The sequence below is a fragment of the Peromyscus maniculatus genome, chromosome 1 (genome assembly GCF_049852395.1).
Source record: "Peromyscus maniculatus bairdii isolate BWxNUB_F1_BW_parent chromosome 1, HU_Pman_BW_mat_3.1, whole genome shotgun sequence".
In the NCBI taxonomy this organism is placed as follows: Eukaryota; Metazoa; Chordata; class Mammalia; order Rodentia; family Cricetidae; genus Peromyscus; species Peromyscus maniculatus.
This window is the reverse complement of record NC_134852.1, coordinates 107,682-123,689: the sequence shown is the minus strand read 5'-3', so window position 1 is coordinate 123,689 and position 16,008 is coordinate 107,682. Positions and strand designations below refer to the sequence as shown.

Here is a 16,008-nt window from a genome sequence, read left to right as displayed (position 1 = left end):
TTGTCTTCGTTTTAATTTGTTCTGGGAATGGGACCTGATCACCAGAATTTAGGGCGTTGTCTTTTGCTGTGCATTTTTAACCCAGGAGGCTGCTACCCCAAGATGAGAAGTTAGGAAGGAAAGCTTGTATCTGAAAGGGTCAGATCCCAGGGTAGGGGTCAGATACGGGGGGTGCAGCGTCCTTCTAGATGCAGTTCTGGTCTAGGCTGGCAGCGAGCATGTGGGGAGGCTGTGCAGAGCGGGTCCAGGGCAGCCTGACAGCTGGAGCTGTGTGGAAGGCAGCCCGAGACCGAGTGGGAGGGACGGGTCTCGGCAGAGCGGGGACATTCGCCCGATTAGAGGAGAGATGGTAAAAGAAAAAACTTCGAAGGATTTGGAAAAGTAATTAAGAAAGGGAAAGCGCCTGGCGTGGGCGGACTTAAAGGAACCACGTAACCGGAACCGGCGTGTAGTGGGCGGGGCCAGGGAGACACTCTCAGGAGCCAGGCCAGAGTGACAGGAAACTCCACCATTCACTGTGGGACCTGGGAGAGCTCTCTGGTCCGGATTCCGGGGTGGAGGACAGTCGCTTCTCTCGGAGAACCTGAAAACTCCCGGTAGCCACAGGTGCCACGTGGGGTGGCCAGGGAAAGTCACCAGTCAGCAGCGCAGTGGCGGGAACCGCAGCCCGGCGGCCCTGGAACCTCCCAGGTCAGAGGAGCTGCGGGGCTGGGACACGGGAGGGGAGGGACCAGGGTGTGCGCGCCGAGGCTGCTCTTAAGGACGCCGCTCTCACTATTCTGTCGCTGATACCTTACCATTGTCGGGAAGTTTGAGAGCCTATGAACTGGGACTTAATCGTAAATTTTTCATTAATCTTATGGTTGTCAGAGTATTTTCACAAAGTAACCTGGTAGAGCTTTATGCTTGCATTTTGTGCTGTCTGCAAACACCGTTCTTTTTTCTATTTACAAAGCTCCTGGAATTTAAATTCATGCATGCTTTCCCTGGGACTAGGCACCCAAAGAGCTTTGTAGATATTAGCCACATGAGGAACCAGCGCAGATTTGACTGAATCAGAAAATACACTGTGACAGGACAAGACAGTGCAGAGGTTCCTCCATCTTGTATTCTTGCTGAAGCTGTTTCCAGGGTTAACTAGAGTCTGATTTCCTTGATGGAGAATCCCATGGAAAACTAGAAACCAAAGGTCAGGATGTCCTAGCTAATCTATCTTATTTAGCCTTTGTTAAAAGTGCTTTTTTGTGGAGAATCTCCCCCAGCTAACCTTTTATCCTAGATGCCTGTGTGTGCGGGAACCCCGCCTCAGGCAGGCTAACATCCTCTCTTAGCTTCTGTTAAAAACTCCCCTGCAACTGCCAAGCAAGACTCCTGGACCGAGATCTCTGCCCTTAAAAAAACCCATGTTCTGGATACTTGTAGCCTTGCCTAGGACCCTGAACACTTGAGTGTGGTCTCTGCTGGATGGAATAAAGACTTTGAGTTGGCTATAAACTGTTGAGTACTAATCTCTCTTGGGCTACCCATAACAATACTTTATCAAGTGCCACAGTTATGGTTGTGAACTTTTACTAAGCAAACTTTTACTCCCCATTAATTTCCATCTGAAATGTGTGCACTCTATGATGTACATGCCGCATTCAGAAATGTATCTTCCTATGTTTAGATATTAATGTAATACTTTAGGTCCAAGCAAGCACTTTATGGATGCTGTGAATGGATATCAGCCCAGACTCTTTTTATAGTTGGGAAACTCACTGTAGATGAAAACAAAATTAGAAAGCACTCTTTGAATTATTATGATCACACACCTAGATCAGAAAATGTTTCTTGGTTCAAGAAAAGCCCTCTGTCTGTGAACACGTGGTCAAACTTGGTTTTTTGTTTGTTTGTTTGTTTGTTTGTTTGTTTCAAGGTTTGTTGACATTCGGTGCTGTGACTGTGGACTTATTTCTTGCAGGAGGAATTAGAATGCCTCAACCCTGCTCACCTGGCTCTTTACAAAGATCTCCTGTTGGCAAAGTACAACAGTCTGGTTTCTGTGGGTAAGAAAGTTTTCTTGCAGTCTCCCTTTCTCCTGCTCAGGGTTCCTGAGAAAACTACTTTGACGTGTGTGAGCTGTGAGTGAATGAGTCTCACATCTCACAGAGTAAAGTGAAATCCTCAGAGAAAGAGAGAGATTTATCCTGATATTTTCTCTCTCCCTCATGTTTATCCTTTTGCAAGTGTCAGCATCCTTCATGTTTGTTCCATGGGAATTTCCAGGTACTTTCTGAAGAATCTCTTTCCTAAATGCAGGTCTCCCACTGCTCAGCCAGTCCTGCTCACCTAGGAATCAGAACAATGAGCCCTGGATGGAGAAGAGAGAGGAGACAATAGCCGAGGATCCAGGTGTGTAAGGGGGATTGAGGAAGGAATAACGGGATAGCGAAAGGCTCAAATGACAGTGGAAACAGAGCATTAAATTGGTTTTGCCACATTCTATTTCACTGGAATTGATTCTAGAGTGTTCCACTGAGGATAATCTCAGGATTATCCTATTGTAGGTATTAAAAGACTATTAAAAGGTAATGAAAGACTCAAAGGCAAATAAAATTTTATTGTCCCTCTTTCATTCATATCACTGATCATGCCTTTATACCAATATTAAAGATTTTCATTACTATAATTTGAATATAATGTTTAGTTAGAACCATTGATGCCTCTTGGTTTTTCCTGTTCTCAATTTTTGGAGCATTTTATAGCTTCTTCAGGTTCTGTTGTCTTAGGGTTACTTTCTCCATTTCCTAAAATAATGCCAACAGGATTTTGGTAAGATTTGCTTAGTATCTCTGCAGAGTATTAAACTCTGACTGCATTGTCTGTCCATTGATATTCCCTGTCTTCTGTCTTCATGTCAACTCTCAATGATTTGCATTGCTATAACTTCTGTATATTTTGAAATCACCTCTGGATTTGGTCCTTCTCTAATAATTTTTGAAGTCTTTGAAGTTGTTTCTCACAATTGCTCTATTCATGTGAAAAATGCCTATATGAGCTTGGCACAAATTACTTGGAGTCTTTACAGAACACATTCTTTTACATTTCTTCCTGTGTTTGAATGAGAACATGCTATCAGTGAGTCAGTATTCACTTACCTTTTATGTATTCTTTTTCTGTTTTGTACTGTTGATATCAGCATTGCAATTTCTTGGAGAAGATACTTTTTAGTCATTGATCTTTACTAGGTTTGAAGACTTGTTCTATTTCTAAGACATGGTTACACTGGAGAATGCTGCTTGGAATTAGAAGACTGGGTGTCTTCTGCTGTTGTGTGGATGATTCTCTGGAGGCCTGCTAGACGTTACTGGTTTTCTGTGCTGTTCATGGTTTTTCTCACTAATGTTCTGTCTGTTTTCCAACATCACCCAGTGAAGGATGTTGAAACTTCCTTTCTTCACTGTCTTACTTGCTTCCTACAATTCTGTCATTTATTGCTTCATGTATTTGGAAACTGTTATGTGAAATGCATTTATATTGATCACATAACTTTCTGGGAAATGGACCATTTGATCATTTGTTAAAATTTTTGCTTTCTATGTTGATAGATTTGGCTTTTTCTTTTATCTACCATTATTATGACCAACCCTCATCACAGCATATCTTATTAAAAAACTTCCTTCACTCTTAGCATTTTGTATCCTTATATTTGAAGGAAGTACTTTCATAGAATATTCTTGTATAATATTAGCGGGACCAGCCTTAATATTATACATCCCAGGGGCTCAGGAGAGAGAACTACTAACGTCGAGGACTATTTTCAGGAAATAGAATCTCAGCACACTGACTTCTTAGTCCATTTGCTTTAATTCCTTTGGCATAACATCCTTTATACACAGCTTCAGTTCTGTTCTCGTGCCTAGCTCCTTTCTTGCCTGATTTCTCTCTATATTTATCTACTGCTCCCTCTAAGTTCTATCTTAATTCTCTTGTCTTAACTCTCCCTCAACTAGGTTCTTTTCTTCTTGTTCTTACCCAGCTAGTACTTCCCCATCTGGCTCTTCCTCATTTTCCATCTCATCCCTCTAGTATTCTCTTCTAGCCCTTCAATCTAGTTCTTCCCCATCTCAGTTTGTTCCTCTCAAGTTCTTACGCATCTAGTTCTTCCATTCTCTTTTCTCTTCTCTGTCCTCCTGTGCCCTGGAAGTCCTGGTATATATACACTTACAAGCAGTAATTCCTTAGCTGTGCAAAGCCAGGCTTCCAGGGTCAAACAGAGGGGTGATAAGAATCACACAGAGAGGCAATAACCATTAATTATCATTTGCAACCCCAAAGGGAAGTGACCAATGGGGAAATGAATTAACTAAAGGCTAGATTCAGGTAATGTCTAAGAAGAGGGCTCTTATGTGCTCAACTATAATCTTAAATGTGATTGGTAGAAAATGTTAAGATCTATAAGTTGCTAGGCCAATGGGAGAAATCAAAACTGTCTTCTTTTTTCCTGTGGCTCCTATCTGTCCAAGCTATCTGCCGTTTTTCTGCAGGGTGGGGGAAAGTGTGCTCAGTCACTAGGCAACCTGTGTACAGCTCGATGCCTCTGATGATAGTTAAAGGGAGATCTGGAACTAGAGGTAAAGTTTGGGAAAGGAGGAAGTTAAGCTTAATTGGCACATCCACTAGGCCTTCTCAAACAGGTAGCCTGGATGCTTAAGTCTGTTCTTAGAGAGTACAGAGGTATCTCTGATAAGGTACTTTCCTCCATCTGGGGATGGACCTGGCCGGATGCTGCCAATGATAATTACAGGGAGGCTTGAACTAGGGTTCTGGCTGAGCATAGCTGTCAGCACAGAAAGTTATCTAACTATTCCTAGAAGTGGTTAGGTAAGGAGTTAAAGGTCTATAAAGTTAGTAAGGCTGTAAGAATGGAGGGTCTGAGCTAAATTGTGTAAAGCTATTACTTAACATCCACCTGACCTAGGCGGTGTCTCCTTGTGCAATTTGCCTTAAATCAGGAAACTTGCATGTGGACTGTTGTTACTGCTAGTCCTTGAAAGTGGCCAAGGGAGATAATCTGATTCCAGAGAAAGCCTTTCCTGAGGCTGTTCTCCAAATACCTGGAATGTGTAAGTCCAGAGAGTGATAAGTCTACACACTCTTAGCCCTTCTTAGGGAAGAGTCAGTTGGGAAAACTATGAAGGCACACATGATTTTCATAACAGAAAATAGCTGATATGTAACAAGCCAACTAACACCAAAAGCTTTTTGGAATTTGGCTTCCTCTGGAGGAATTCCCTGATCCCTCCAGGTAGTGACTTTGACATAACCAGCTGACTTCTTATGATATATTCCTGAAGCTGTATCCTATATTTATGTTTGATTTGGGGAAGAGTGTCCACATACATTTCAATAAATCACTGAAGGATAATATAAAAACAAATCATTTTGTTAATTTTTCTTTATTTCTTATGTCTCTTTCTGAGTTCCTTTCTATATTGTTGATAGTTTGCAGCATATTTAATTCCTTTATAAACTTGATTAGTATCTTCTCTGTGTTTTCTATTTTTGCTTGTTTGGTTGTTTAGGAAGCTGCAACACTGACTTCCCTGGTGGCTGCAGTGAGTTGCATTCCCACTGAGACTGTGTGTTCTTCCTCCTGCATTTTCTCCAGGGTTTGTTATTGTTTGGGACCTTGAGTATACACACTGACTAAGCAGAGATGAGATCTCAGTGTATAATAGATGAGCATTTTCTTCATGATTAAAAGTGTGAAGCATGTACTATGGACATTTTGGTTGTTTTAGTTACTTTGAACATGCTCTTTTTTTGCTTATTTATTGATTGCAATATTTATTTGCTTTGCATTTTTTTTTTTTTTTTTTTTTTTTTTTTTGGTTTTTCGAGACAGGCTTTCTCTGTGTAGCTTTGCGCCTTTCCTGGAACTCACTTGGTAGCCCAGGATGGCCTCGAACTCACAGAAATCCGCCTGGCTCTGCCTCCCGAGTGCTGGGATTAAAGGCGTGCGCCACCACCGCCCGGCTGCTTTGCATTTTTTTAATTCTTAATGAGAATCTATGTTTTTGTATTGTGCTATTAAAAGTTTGCTAACAGATTTCTCCATTCTGTAGGCTGTTTCTTCATACTTTTAGCTATTACCATTTCTGTGCAAGTTTTTAATTGCATGCAATCCTGTTTGTTGCTTCTTGCTCTTGTGTCCTGTTAATTTGTAGTGCCATTCAGAAAATGTATATGGATTTATTTCCCCTTGTGCTACTCTGCAGGCTTCACAATTCACTGGAATTGTGAACTGGAATTCACTGGACCCTTTCATTCTTTTATATGTGGATATTCACTTTTCCCAACACCATTTGTTGATGAGGCTGTCTATTCTGTAGCATATGTTTTTGCCATTTTGGTGAAATTCACCTGCTTGGCCTGGTTCTGTTTCTGTTTTTCTTATTGTTTAGTATGTCTGTTCTTCTGCCATTCCCAAGGCACTCTTGTTCCTGTGGATCTTTAGTGTCATCAGAAATCACAGCTCGGATGACTGACGCTGTGCTCTGTGTGTCTGGGCTTACTCTGCTCTCTTAGGGTCTTTGTGCTTCCCTGTACATTTGTAGGATTCTCTTCATTGTACCTATGGAGTAAATCATGGGGAGCTCGATTGTCATGGATTTTAAGTTAATCAGATACATATTTTAACACTGATAATTTTGCAATAATATGCCCTATTCCATGTGGATGCACGATTTTCCCACCTTCTTGTGTCATTCTTAATTTCTTCAGTGAATTCAAATTTTCATTTTAGAGGTCTCTTCTGCTTGGTTACTTTTTTTCCTTCATTTTTTTTTTTGCGGGGGGGGGGGGGGGGGGGGGGGGGGGTATTGTTTTTTCCAAGACAGGGTTTTCCTGTGTAGGTTTTGGTGCCTGTCCTGGGTCTCGCTCTGTAGACCAGGCTGACCTCAAGATCCACCAGGTTCTGCCTCCTGAGTGCTAAAATTAAAGGTGTGTGCCACCACCACCTGGCTTGTTTTCTTCATTTAAAAAAAAAAAGTGTTTTTATTTACTATCTGGTTTTAATTAAATAAATAGAACAATAACTAAGTATAAGGCTTTTCTAATTAGTTGTTTATATATATGACAAAAGATTTGCCTCTGACTAGGCATTGGTATCCCCCTTAAATTCTATTGGTTTAAATTTTGTTTAATACTTATAATTAATAAATACTGATATTTAATCATTGCATAGGTTTAATCACCCACCATTACCGTCTCTTCACCCTCTCTCTCATCCCTGGTTAGCTTTCTTCCAAATAGCCTCCCTTATATTTTGTGTACGATTTAGGGCAGATTTAGGCCAGGTAGCCAGGCCATTGTGTGTTCATAATTCCAACTGCCATGTCATATGGCAAAGTCTTAACCTATGTCCCCTTCTCATCCTCCAGATCTTAAAATCTTTTACCTCCTCTTCTTTAATGTTCCATGTGATGTAGATGTGGGAATATGGAATTCCCATTATGCTCTGTGAAGTAAGCAGTCAACTGTTATGAGTCTCTGAAATAACTCTTGCCCATTGAAAACAAAGTTTCTTTGACCCAGGCTGAAAGTAATACCAGGCTATGGGTGTGAACTGAACAATTTAAAAGCAGTTTAAGTATTTATACATGGAGCAAAATGTCAGGAATGAATTTCTTCCTAGAGCCTGTGATCTTTCTTTTAATTGGCTTTCACCCAGGTTCCCAGTACCAACTATGTATTCCCTTCTGTGGAGCCAGCCTCAGATCAAACCAGAAGGCCTTCTCTTACCCACCCAATCATCTTGCCACTATGACACCAATGGGCATTTCTTGGCTGGCAGGTTGGGATTATAGCACAGGATCCATATGTGGGTATGGCCTGCATAGCAATTTCTGACATACTTGCTACCAGCAGGGAGTCCAGGATATTTTTAGACACTGAGTGGTCTGCTGACTTCTTACCATCTTCCTTTTTAAAAAAACATTTTGAAAAAACACAAACAAACAAACAAAAACCCAAAACCAGGTGGTGTCCTATGTGGGTTATATAGCTTATGAAGAGCTTATTAAGCTTCTTAAGAGGACTATGAGTGCTATCAGATCTGAACTTTCTCATGGGTATTATTGGATTACAGAGTTCTATTTCCTCTGTAGGAGGTCTACTTGCTTTCTGACTCATATTTTCCCCTTTAAATTTTTCTCTGTCCTTCTTGAACTGTGTACCCACTAATGCATTGTACTGAGTTAGTATAGAAGGAGTGGACACCCTTCTCTGTCCTAATTGCAGTGGAATGATTCCAGTTCTCCTTCTTTGCTAGTGTTTGTCTCATTGTCTTTTTTTTTTTTTCCGGTTTTTCGAGACAGGGTTTCTCCGTGTAGTTGTGGTGCCTGTCCTGGATCTCAGCTCGGTAGACCAGGCTGGCCTCGAACTCACAGAGATCCGCCTGCTTCTGCCTCCTGAGTGCTGGGATTAAAGGTGTGTGCTGCTACCACCACCCGGCAAACAGACACCTTTGTTTCCACCTGGTTTCAAACCGGGGACCTTTCGAGTGTTAAAGCGAACATGATAACTACTACACTACGGAAACTCACCTCATTATCTTTATTATGGTACGTTCCTTCTATTCTCACATTCTTCAGAGCTTTTATACTGAGCAAATGTGAATTTTGTCATGGGCCTTTCTTGAGTCTATTGACATGGTCATGTTTCATTTCACTGATTCTACATATTTGGTGTCTTACATTGATTAGTTTGTAAGTGTTGAAACAGTCTTGACATGGACTCAGCTTTTGGTCTGTTTCCATGTAATTTGAAGAATCTGTGTCTATGTCCATCCTGACAACTGATCTGTGATCTTTCTTTGCATGTATTTGTGTTTTCTCATCTGCTTTGGGTGTCAATGTAAAGCTAGCTTTGGAGGATGACATTGTAGGCTTCCTTTTCTTCATGGTTTCTCCAATATTCTCCTTTTTGTATTAGTGTAAAGTTTGTCTAAAGGAAAGGAGAATTCTGTACTGAATCTGTCCGGGCCTTAGAGTCTACGAAGAAACTCTTCCTGCTTCAGTCTCAGCACTCAAATAATGCCTGCTCTAGTTTTAAGACAGAAAGTTGATTTGTTCACTTCTTTCTAGGAACTCGTCCCTTTCTCCTTCAATTCTGATTTATTTGCATATGACTTTCCACAGCACTCCATAAGGTAACACTGACGTCACTGGCATACACTACAATGTCCTCCTTTCAGCTCTAGCCCTAGTACTTGAGGATTCACTCTTTTAGTTCAGATAGGGAGAAGAATGCTTTGTCAGTGCTTTTGTCTCTTCACAGAAACAAGTCTATTCCATTGACTCTTTGTGTTGTCTTTGAGTCTCTATTTCATTAATTTCTATATAATCTTTCTAATATCTTTTATCTAGTATTTCAGATTGACTTGTTCTTGTGCTTGTAAGCCCTTAGGCACATAATTACAGAAAAATGTTTTTCACAACCAGTACCTCTTGTTGCTGAAACTTCTCAGAATGTCTTTGTCACCTACTTCTGTGTGACTGTCTTTTGTGACCTTGTACTCACCCTGACACTATAAGAAAAAATTTGTCCTCAGTGCTCCATGAATTCTGTGTCATTGTTCCTTGATTTAAGTCTCTAGAGTAGCTAATCAAGAAGCAGTAAGCAAGGGGCTGTAGACATGGCTTAGCAGTCTTAACAGAGTTGTTGCTCTTACGGTTTCCAGGTTCAGTTCCCTGCATGGATACTCAACACCCTCCTGTAAAAACTTAGGTTCCAGAGGATCTGTTGCCCTTTTATGGCTATTGCAGGCACTTCATGTAAGCAGTGCTTAGACCTATGTTCATGCAAAGCCACTCATATACATAAAAAATAACAAGAAGAAGAAAGGGAGGGAGGGAGGGAGGGAGGGAGGGAGGGAGGGAGGGAGAGAGAGAGAGAGAGAGAGAGAGAGAGAGAGAGAGAGAGAGAGAAGAAATGGCCTAGAGGTAATGCATAAAAATGCATAAAGATAACAATTCAGGCTAACGTTACAGGAGAGAACTTGGAGGTATTACTGATAGTATGCGAGTAAGTGTAGAGCCTGTATATGTGACGGGATAGCTGACACCTCATGTCAGCATTGAAAGAGTTAGGGATGATCCCTGTGGGTGAGAAATAAAGTTGTTTCTGTACATGAAGCCCAGATCTGGAGAACATTCTGTGCCATTGTAATGTAGCAAAAGAAGGTTTATCATACTGATGATGTAGTTAGGAACACAGCAATAACTTTTGAGAGGATCCTCCCTATTTGTGGAAGAATTTATAATACAAGAAAATGCTGTGGACCAGAATCTCTTCTACAGAGAAGTCTGCTGTAGTATCAGATACCACAGTTTTCTTATTATGTGGTGTAAATACAGGCCCCAGATCTCAAAACCTCCTCACTGATCTGTTAGGGCTAATGTAGGAAGGACATGTTCCCACTCTAAATAGTTCCCAATTACCAAACAAGACTTGGGATAAAGGGCTGCATGTTAATTGTGTCCTAAGTCATACACAACTCTTCCGTGATGTTCATGTGTGAAATGCATTGAGAAACCAAACACATTGACTGACAGTCTCACTGTCACACACACTCCAGGACTGTGGTTTGCAGTTGAACTTCTGAAGTCTCTGAAGGTCATACATATTCTCTGAGGAGAATTGGCTGCATGTAGTACTATTCATTGGGAGCTTTTGATCTTGCTGAATTTCATATTCATCTCTACACTGCTACTGATACGAACTTTCTAGTCCTGTGTCCTCAGATTTCTGATGCATAGCATTAGTGAAGTTGTTGAGTGATGTTTCTTTCCTTCATGAAACTTGAGAATTTCTCTCCTATTCCCTCATATTGTAGCTTTCTGAGCTACAGTTTGTTGTCTTTGCATTGCTTTAACTCTGTTTTTGATACTGTGAATTTCCTGACCTCGTTTACTTATTATTCTTCTTGCTTAACTCATTGAGTGTCTTTTAAATTCCTCAAGGAATTCATAAATATCTAGAGTTGGTTTCTAGAGATTTATTTGAATTCTTTTATTTATTTTGAGCTTTGGACACTCTTGGCTGTTGCTTGCATTTAATCATTTATAAAATTTGAATGTATTATGGAAAACAGTAAAGCAGTTCCTCTGAAATCATGGAGAAGAAACATAGAATGCATCTGCCCTATGACTGGATATGATAAGTTGAGAATTAAGTCAGTGATAAGTGCAATCTGCTCTCTATATTTACCCTAAAAATTTTTTAATAAGGAGTCATAGAAATGTCCATTAACTATCAAGACAATTATAGTAGATGACATAAATATAAATATGGTATGTGTTTGTGTGTGTGTGTGTCATAATTATGTACACTAAAAAACCTTATCTGTACATGTAGAATTAAGACTTACTTTGTTACACAGGATTAACATAAAATATAACATAGGTAAATAAGCCATAATCCTAGTTTCATATGAAACCATAAATTTGATTTCCACAAAAGAAATTGTAGCAGACACAGACTGAATGATCTCAGAGTTGACACAGTAAATATTGTCAACTTGAGTTGTTAAGAACTGCCTGGGCACTGGAGAGGTGACTCAGAGGTTAAGCGTCTGAGAATCCCCATACACAGCTGTCATTGAAACAAACTATCAGAGGTAAGAAGGAAAACTCAGTTCAGCCTGACCTAGTCTGACACCAAGTGGTTCACAGTCCAGTTTTGGAAAACATTTCCCAGTGTAATACAATTCCCAATGCACAAGGAAGCATAATTACATCTAAACTCAACTCAAAGTACATGTCATTTCCTCCAAAAAAGGTAGGTTCTAGAGATAGGTTACATATATTAATGTAAGGGCCTAGGGAAGGATCTGGTGTGGTGTCCATCATCCAGATCATACAGTTAGCATGCAGTTCAGCAGGCTATAAGAACATGTGACATCTACTGTAATGATGGGTTCTAGTGACTGAGAAACAAAGCTGAAGAGAAAGGTCTAGAGAGGGAGAGTCTAAGATGAACATTCTGGGTATTTGGGAAGTCTGGCTCTATAGATAGCAGAGGTCACCAGGTCATTAACAGCATCCACTTCCAGCCTTCTGTGTGTGAAACAGTATTCCTTTTTTGAGGAGACAACCCTGTATGATTAACTTTACCGTTTTCCCTTGTGATTTGGCACAAAGACCTTTGTGCTCCCAACATCACCCTTTTTTTTTTTTTTTTTTTTTTTTTTTAAGAATAGATACTAGCTATAATAGAGGCCAAGTTTGAATGCCCTCTATGGTTAGTCTCATTAGTATAGGTAAGCATAAGAGAATTATAAAATAGCTAATAGAGGACCTAGAAAAGGGAAAAGCCATCTTAACTATGGTAGCCATTCAAAGGTCACTTGAGAAATTTTTGTCTGTCACATCGTGTAACTTGACCACCAATAATATGAGAAAAATCTGACACATTAAAGCAAAACATGCCAAGTGGTTGTTGACAATGAAGATTATGCTTGAGCAACATAATCTGTAGTAGATCTTATTTGTAAAACTGTGATCCTCAGTTCACCCAACTCTAATTTCTGCTAATATTTTTGCTGTATTATTAGTAGTTTTACTAATTATACAGGCCATTTTGAGGCTTTTATTTGCATTCCAGTAATGATTCCTGGGATAGACAATAAAAAGAAGCTGTTGTGGCTACAACCATAACAGGATCCAATAGATGTAAGAAATCATTACAATTTTCAGAGAAAGCTCTCTTAAGGCTATTGATCGATTGCAAAGATTTACTGAGCAAAATGAGTATAGTATTGCCTGTCCCACATAAACCCTTCATGAACAACCCTCAACATTGCAAAACAGTATCATATCGTCTCCTATCACAGGTGTGCCTTAAACCCCCCTGTCAAAAAAAAAAATGGATTCTGCATTGGCAATCTGATAATTACTATGTAATCCAGTAATAAACATAGCAGCATCATTTTGGGGTCAGTTTTGTAGTGTCCTTGTTTTTTCCCCCAAAGTCTCAGCTTGATGAGTTAAAGTCCTGATGTCTCCCCAAGCTATCAGCTGACTTTCCCTCTTTTTTTTTTTTTTTTTTTTTTTTTTTTTTTTTTTTTTTTTTTTTTTGGTTTTGGTTTTTCGAGACAGGGTTTCTCTGTGTAGCTTTGTGCCTTTCCTGGAACTCACTTTGGAGACCAGACTGGCCTCGAACTCACAGAGATCCGCCTGCCTCTGCCTCCCGAGTGCTGGGTTTAAAGGCGTGCGCCACCACCGCCCAGCCTGACTTTCCCTCTTAAGATGTCACCTCTTGATGGATTTATCATCTGCCTTCAGATATCTCATTCATCTAGTGGCCTCTAGATGTCCTGGTCAGTTGTATTGGGTCAGGAGCCACTGGGGACTTTGTTCATTTTCTGGAAGACATAGTTAACCTCACCTCAATGTTAGAATACTGAGTCCTTTTTACTGATTAATTTCTAGATCTTTTCATTTAACATATACTTTAGGCTATGTCTCTTTTATGGCAAAATGTTTTTGGGCAGCACAAAAAGCATTATCCTTTAAAGTGAAAAAAAAAATTTAATTTAAAGTTAACATAAGCTAAATGTAGCATAGCATGTGAGGGATTTAGATGAGTATAAATAACACCCCCTTTATTTTTAAATTTTTGTATTGCCAATTAAGAATTTGATGTTGTCATTCCACAATAGCTTGACCCTGTGCATAGTAAGGGACTTAATAACATGATTAATATTAAAATTCCTCAAATCACTTTTGCTAGCATAGGCAGGGTCATTACTAGTATTTAATTGTGATGAGAGTCCTAAAAAGGAAATGTATAAAAGGCTCTTTTACAAAGTCAGATTCCAGATGTGTCACAATGGTATGTTCCTGGAGTCACTAGGACCCCATCCCAGGCCTGGGGATGTGTCTGTAACTGACTAGTTAGGGAAAGATATGCACTCTGAGCACAGACCTCTACATATCTGACAGTAGAGAAGGTCCCAGGTACAAATTTCAGATGTCAAACTGATATCCATTTGTTACTAATTATCCTGTTTAGATCTGTGTCCCATTTTTTAATTATATTATTTATTTTTTGATATCTAGTTTCTTGAGTTCTTTATATATTTTGGATATTAGTCCTCTATCAGATATGGAGTGGGTTTCTCTCCATTTTCAGTTGATATTGGCCAAAGACTTGCTCTAGTCTGCCTTTGTTATGTTCAGCTGTGTCACTTATATTGTTAATCTCTAGAGGACTTTTATCATGAAGGGTTGTTGGATATTGTATCAGGCATTTTCTGCATCTAATGAAATGGTCATGTGCTTTTTACTTTCAGTTTGTTTATATGGTGGATTACATTTATTGACTTTTTTCATATATTGAACCATCCCTTCAACACAGTAAAATTACATATAACAAAACAGTTATCAAGCAAGAATTATAGATATAATATTTAGTCTATTTGTATTTGGCAAAATTAAATGAGACATTCTATCTATCCTATATTTGTGAGTCTAAAGTTTTATATCTAATTTATCTTTTATCATAACCAAGGAAAATTATAACTATAACAATCTAGTCCTCAACTACATCAAAGACCTCAGAAGAATACAATATTACCTAAGTAAGCAGGAAGAGCACTGTAAGCAACTTCCAAAAAAATCTAGAATGACAAAGACAGCTTTTTGCCTGGACAGTCATCCAAAGTTCCTCTGCAATGTTGGGACATCCATCTTCAGCCCACAGGCCTAGTCCCTCAGTCATTTTTTTTCTATGTCCTGTAGAATGTCTGACAGTTTCTTCTGTGAAGCAGGAACCTGAAAGATCATCGTGCTTTGCAAAGTTCAGTGTAATGAAGCTGACTCGATCATGTAGATAATCTTTTTAATGTGTTCATGGATTTAGTTTGCAAGTATTTTATTGAGCATTTTTGCATCTATGTTCATAAGGGAACTTGGTCTATTATTCTTTTTGCTTGCTGCACCTTTGTGTGGCTTCAGTATCAGAGTAACTGTGGCCTCATAAAATGAATTGGGAAATGTTGTTCCCTTTGTTTCATTTTTGTGGAATAATTTATGGAGTATTAGCATTAAGTCTTGTTGAACTTTTGGTAGAATTACGTTCTATAACCATCTGGCCCTGGGCTTTTTTTTTTTTTGGTTGTGAGACTTTTAATGATTACTTCTATTTCAGTAGGGGGTATAGGTCTATTTAAATTGCTTATCTGGAGTCAGAGCTGTGCACACTTGCCACTCTGACCCCCCATTGACAAGTCCATCTGCAGAGGCTCCCTCCCTGGAACCCAGCTATCTGGGCCCAGCACAGACCAGAAGAATGCAGAAGTCGGCTAGAAGAGCAAGCTTTTGGACCTCTGTTCATTGACCCCGGCAGAGAAGAGACAGAAACTCAGAGAAGAGCAACAGGGAGAATGGCTGTATCTCCTGTAAATGAGCAGCAGGGTCTGTTGGCATTCAGTGATTTGGATGAAGACTTCTCCCATGAGGAGTGGGAATGTCTGGATTCTGCTTGGAGGACTTTATTGATGTAATGTTGGAGAATTACGGAAATCTAGTTTTTGTAGATTCCTCTGCATTAAAAGAGTGGCATCCAGTGGACCAACTGCAGCTGTCCACCCCCAGACTTCTGAGGAGCAGTGGGAAATGGTGTGTGTGTGAGCTGGAAGCTTTTCTCTGGCTGTCTGTGAAGGAAGGAGCCACACTGGCACTACTGTGATTTCTTCCATCACTGTCGTGGCAGGGCCTGGTGCTAAGATAGAACTCAGGTGTGACACATCAGGTGTCTACTGCCCCAGCCAGCGGGGTCTTCAACGGGGACCTAAAGGTAGGGCTGGAAAATGAGAGGGACAAGAGACACAAAGGATGAGAGCAAGACAGGACATCTGATCAAGCTCCAAAGTTTTATTTTTCACAAGGCATATATAGGTTTGTGTTTTTGATGCCTTGATGGGAAATGTCAACTAAAGTTCTGGCCTTTGTTCCTGCATCA

The 16,008-nt window shown here is 40.0% G+C and overlaps 1 protein-coding gene across 1 annotated transcript in view; it reads left to right on the top strand.

Moving 5' to 3' along the window:
- The first annotated feature begins 457 nt into the window (after positions 1-457).
- Positions 458-16,008, top strand: part of LOC102928301 (uncharacterized) — a 37,431-nt gene continuing 21,880 nt past the window's right edge. Inside the window, exons 1-3 of the mRNA XM_006996621.4 lie at positions 458-690; positions 1,961-2,045; positions 2,299-2,391. The gene's annotated coding sequence lies outside the window, so the exon portion shown is untranslated. The remainder of the gene's footprint in view (positions 691-1,960; positions 2,046-2,298; positions 2,392-16,008) is intronic.